Source organism: Salvelinus sp. IW2-2015, linkage group LG18 (genome assembly GCF_002910315.2).
Source record: "Salvelinus sp. IW2-2015 linkage group LG18, ASM291031v2, whole genome shotgun sequence".
Classification (NCBI taxonomy): Eukaryota; Metazoa; Chordata; class Actinopteri; order Salmoniformes; family Salmonidae; genus Salvelinus; species Salvelinus sp. IW2-2015.
In genome coordinates this window covers 38,815,859-38,822,058 of record NC_036858.1, presented here as the reverse complement: position 1 = coordinate 38,822,058, position 6,200 = coordinate 38,815,859, and the positions used below count along the sequence as shown (strand labels likewise).

Genomic DNA, 6,200 nt, shown 5'->3' with positions numbered 1-6,200 from the left:
GTCATGGAAGCTGTTGGTAGGCATGGCGATTTGAGCTTATCTGATTGGCCAGCACAGTAGGTGCACTCGATTTAGCCATAGATCTCCATGTCTGCCGCGTAGGCCGAGTTCCTCTTTTCAGACAAATGAAATGGTTCAAATTGGTAAAACTTTGCCTACCAGGTGCACAGGGCTTCTGAATCAAGTGCACCTACATGTACCGCCAACCTCGCAACACAGGGGGAAACAAAGTAGAAGAAGCCTTTATGCCTTTATCGTTGACRWGGAATGCCTTGAAGATAGACCGGTTGGTGACCACTGGCCTAGTCTCATCATGCAGCCCATATTTGTTATGACAAATAGACATTTTAAGGTTTGTATCATTCACAACTAAAGTTGCCAAATAACTATTTAAAAAAAAAWATATATATTTTTAACCCCTTTTTCTCCCCAATTGGTAGTTACAGTCTTGTCCCATCGTTGCAACTCTCGTACGGACTCGGGAGAGGCGAAGGTCGAGAGCCATGCGCCCTCCGAAACACAACCCCAGCCGTACTGCATCTTGACACAATGCACACTTAACCCGGAAGGCAAGCGCACCAATGTGTCAAAGGAAACACTGTACACCTGGCGACCGTGTCAGCGTACATGCGCCCGGCTCGCCACATGAGTCACTAGAGCACAATGGGACAAGGACATCCCGGCCGGCCAAACCCTCCTCTATCCCAGACAACGCTGGGCAAATTGTGCATCGCCTTATTGGTCTCCCAGGTGCGGCCGGCTGCGACAAAGCCTGGTATCAAACCAGGATCTGTAGTAACGCATCTAGCACTGCGATGCAGTGCCTTAGACCGCTGCACCACTCGGGTGGCCCAAGTAACTCTTAGCCTAGCATTAATTCGGTGCCAGTGTTTTATATTATATGATTTTATAGTAATAAGAATATATGCTGAACAAACAAATAAATGCAAAGCATTATTTATATTATTTATATTATAAATGCAACTGGCTCCATGTTTCATGAGCTTAAATAAAAGATCCCAGAAATGTTCCATACTAAAAAGCTTGTTTCTCTTCAATTTTGTGCACAAATTTGTATTTCATCCAGGTGTGGCATATCAAGAAGCTGATTAAACAGCATGATCATTACACAGGTATACCTTGTGCTGGGGACAATAAAATGCCACTCTAAAATGTGCAGTTTTGTCACAGAACACAATGCCACAGAGCTGTTGCCAGAGAATTTGACTGTTTATTTCTCTACTTTAAGCTATTTCCAATGTCGTTTTAGAGAATTTGGCAGTACGTCCAACCGGCCTCACAACCGCAGACCACGTGTATGGRGTTGTGTGGGCCAGCGGTTTGCTGATGTTGTGAACAGAGTGCCCCATGGTGGGTGTGGAGTTATGGTATGGGCAGGCATAAGCTACGGACAACGAACACAATTGCATTTTATCGATGGCAATTTGAATGCACAGAGATACCTTGATGAGGTCCTGAAGCCCATTGTCGTGCCATTCATCCACCGCCATCACCTCATGTTTCAGCATGATAATGCACAGCCCCATGTCGCAAGGATCTGTACAGAGTTCTGTACACAAAGCTGAAAGTGTCCCAGTTCTTCCATGGCCTGCATACTCACCAGACATGTCACCCATTGAGCATGTTAGGGATGCTCTGGATCGAAGTGTATGACAGCGTGTTCCAGTTCCCGCCAATATCCAGCAGCTTCGCACAGTTATTGAAGAGGAGTGGGACAACATTCCTCAGGCCACAATCAATAGCCTGATCAACTCTTTGCGAATGAGATGTCGCGTTGCATGAGGCAAATTGTGGTCACACCAGATAGTGACTGGTTTTCTGATCCACACCCATTTCTTTTTTTTAAGGTATCTGTGACCAACAGATACCTGTATTCCCAGTCATATGAAATCCATAGATTAGGGCCTAATGAATTTATTTCAATTGGCTGATTTCCCTATATGAACTGTACCTCAGTCAAATCTTTGAAATTATTGCATGTTGKWTTTTATATTTTTGTTCAGTATATTTTGAACTGGAATAAATGCTATATATATATCCAACCCAACTCCATTTGTGACCCGCGACCCCATAAAGGAGTGGTACAAAGCTTGCACCCGCCACGCACATGCACACGCGAATATGCGAACACAATCGCTGTGCAAATGTGGCAGTGCAATTTAACAACGGCTTATCTTTAAACATATAGCCAGTAGCCACCCAAATTAGGCCTATCTGAAATATGAAAATGATCAATCAAATCGCCAGGTTGTTCTGGCAAGTATGAGTCAGGAATAGTTTGCTAAACGATATTTTTTATGGATAATAAACATAGGCATACTCTGTTTTTGCAAGTAAAAATTGAACACGTTCTTTCTGGTCTCTAATCTGGATATGCGCCAATGCCTTACTGCTCCAATGCTGATGACTGAACATTGGTCAATAGTCTGAAGCATTGATGAGAATTTAACAAGAACCTGCAGGCACTGGGTTCCGAACAACAATGACAAAAATGTGAAGAAATAAAATTGCACKATTTTTTTGTGGAAATTATAGGCCTACCATCACCGAGAAGGGCACTTTCTTGAGAGGGTGCCGGCCAAGGAGCACACCCCACCACTGCCCGATAAGTTATTTGACCTTTTTGACCGGGTGGAGTGGGCCTTCTCTTGCTGTGAGATCAATGGCATGCTGCTGGTAGGGCTGTGCCTGCTCAAGTACAGGTGAGACACAATGATAGTGGACTGTTAGAGTAGACCGTGGAGCAATGTTTACCTGTTTGAATTGTAACCTTAAACTTTGCACCTTGAACTACTTTTTCTGGGATATCCAATGGCAGCATTCCAGGCTGACTGCATTACAAACGTCTGCCAGATCTCACAATGCCTGGATATGTGTTTAACATATCAGATAATCACAATGCCTGGATATGTGTTTAACAGATCAGCTAACCACATCATATGATATAGCAGTCTGATGCTCGACTGTGCAGTCGATGACGTGGCATGCAACCATTGGTTGATGCAATGCAATATCTGCAAACAATATAGATGTTCTGGAATGTGGCCAAAGTTAACTAACCAATACCCTGTATTATGGATGTGACACATTCACGGTTTTGCTTAACGTTTAAACAGACATTTTCGGGGTTGGTTTTCCATTAAAACAATGACAAAAAAACATAATTCCAAGTCTATTCACAATGGGCCTGGCAATGAAGTTATATCTACCACTTTAGATACCCTTGAAAGAGCCTCTGCAATGGCATGTTTGTTTGTTTGTCTAAGGGACACTATGACTTTTTAAATGCCGACACAAAACCTTCCCTGGAGATTCTAAGCACCACTGAACTTGCATTTTACTTATCTGTAAAGTAATGGTGCGTCTGAAGCGAAACTAACGTCCATAACTAGCAGAGCAGAACTGTCAATCAAATAATCTCGAGCTGCCTGCTTTCTCCTAAAAAAGTACTTTAAAGTTTGTTAAATACCGTGACTTACCAAAGCATTTAGTAGAAAGAAAGRACATCTTCCGCTAGGAATTGACTCCTAGGATTCAGTATTTTTGGAATGGAGGAGGCTGATTAGTTGCCGTACTTCTGAGCATACAATCACCTGCATCTTTCATAGCGAGGGACGGAGGTAGAGGGAGGCGTAGAGTATAGGCAGTTCGGCCACCAGGCAGACGGAGAACCGTGCACTAGGCCTATCATCGGCAATCAAAAGCTGTATTTTGCAATGGTATGCTGTGTTTAGCAATTTCTTGGCTTGCAATGTCTTGCAACTTCAGTAAAGCAYGGCCTATCATCAATGAATAGGCTAGGATATTCTACATACAACAGACCTAAGACTGAAAACACTTGCATCATTAGCAAAGAGAAAGAGCAAGCGAGCCAGCTGCACTGTGATTTACATTTTGTGGGGGAAAAAKCGTTTTTCTGCTAGGGAATTTTGTTAAAGTTAAGGATCCCAATTTCGTTTAAATGTTCACACTCCTACACTGTATTTCTGTTTCCAGATCAATAATCATCCATCGGTTCTTCATTGTGGGCACCCTCTACCTGTACAGGTGTGGCACAACGTACTGTACACCACCACTCTGCCTGTTCCAGGGATGCACTTCCAATTCTCTCCACCGGTTTGTTTCCTTCGAAATCCAAGCCATAATATGTTCCATTAACCCTACGCTGTCTCAACCTCCCCTAAGAGGTTTTGGTGGTACCACTGGTTTTGCTGGACTCTGAGTGCAGTGGGCATCTTCTGCATCCTGCTGGCCCATGACCACTATACTGTGGATGTGGTGGTGGCCTACTATCTCACAACACGCCTAATTCTGGTGGTACCACACCCTGGCCAACCAGCAGGTAGGGGGCTAACACATACATATATATATATATTTTTTTWAATCTGATGTTGATCTAATTTATTCTGTGAAGTAAAATTTTTGTATTTTCTGTTTGGTTGTCATTCAGGCGCTGAAAGAGACATCTCAGAGCAACCTGTTCTCCAGAGTCTGGCGGTATCGACTGTTTCAGTACTTTGAGGAGAACGTCAAGGGCATTGTTCTTCGGAATTATCAGCTGCCGTGGTCATCGTGGTGATCGCCTTCTTGGAGCCGGGGTGTGAAGTACAGCAGACTGGACACCCTGTGACCCAGGTCAAGTGACGGGTGGAAGAGAGCACGAGATTTCCTGAAGTTGTGATCTTCTGAAAGACAAGATGGCGTCGCATCGTGTCACCAAGCTAGTGCTGTTCCCTTCACCTGTAGGACTTATATCAGTCAAATCCCAGTCCAACTGGCTAGGACTGTGACCCTAGTCTTACTTTAGCTTTCTAAATAAGCACTAATTTGAAAATATAATTTTTTCTTGAGACACTTTGTAATTGCTGCTTTGTCTGCAGCAGATCTGGCAATTTMTTCAATAATATAGTGAAATTATTTTGTTCGCTTTGACCATGGCTGTAAGAAGTAGTTTAGACTTTTTGCAATTCTGGTCCAATAAGGTCTACCAAGTGCAAATCATGTCGCTGAAATGTTTTATTTGATAACCACAATGCCATGCTATCTTGGAGAGTTTTAGATGAAAATCCTTATTTATTTTTTAACAAATTACTTTTTTGTACACTAAAACTTGGCAARGGTGCAATTTCTTGGGGACTTTTCTAACTATTTCAACAACTGTATTTTTCAAAACGAATGATGGCCCAAAAAATATTTTTAGATTTTTACCTTCTTCAAGATGGAAAAAAGCCAAAGAATCTGTGGAATTCAGAATTTTTCCAGTGCCTTCCTTAGATGGCAGTCCACAAGGTGGCTTGAGGCGGTTCCTAATGATCGTTCAAATCTTGTTCGCATGAATGTAAGAATAATAATGCCAGTCTTATGTGATAATTGGTCTCCCCAAAACAAAAAACTGTGAGATGAGTGAAATGTCCTGTCTATTTATTTATGTTTTTATATGTAATTATTTTTTTCCACAGCTGGTAAGTGCTGTTATATCAATTAACAAAGGACTGTTAAGTTGTTTGGTAATGTCCTAATAATTTCCTCATCCTTAGCCAGTCTTGACTGTGTTCTAATCATGTTCCAATCCTATTACAACCATGTCCCCGCAAGACTGTGGTGCATAACCGTGGTCCCAGAAAGTTTTCAATCCTTTGTAACATGTCATTAACACTTTAAAGCTCATTGGCTTGCTAATCACCTTGTATCAAAGGTCTAGATTACTTGCTAACTTTGACAGAATGATGAAAACCCTCTGGACCTCAAGGACTGGAGTTGTGCAGCACACATACAAATATTTGTAAGCGATACTATCAGAATGTCTTACTGATAAAAATAAACTTATTGGGATTATTTATTGTCTCTTATCTACCTGCATATGCTATTTGTTCTAATAATGAATGTCTTGAACTCAATTTTAATTTTGCCTGTTAGCTTGAGGCAGCGGTGGTTGTTGTCTTCTAAACAAAGTTTGTGACACCTTAGTTGAAGGGGTATAAGACCATCTGTTTATGACTATATTAAAAGTACATCAACATTAATGAGTTTAGCATGTACCCATGTGACATAAAGTGCTGGTCTCTCATTGACAGCTTAAGCATTGTCAGGTAAGTTTAGGAATATGATTGTGAAGATCAGATATATATATTTTTCCTTTTCCTAAGCAAGTCAGTTAAGAACACATTCTTATATACAAT

General features: G+C 41.7%; 1 pseudogene; it reads left to right on the top strand.

The window, feature by feature from the left end:
• The first annotated feature begins 663 nt into the window (after positions 1-663).
• Positions 664-4,651, top strand: LOC111977926 (phosphatidylcholine:ceramide cholinephosphotransferase 1-like; annotated as a pseudogene).
• Positions 4,652-6,200: the final 1,549 nt, after the last annotated feature.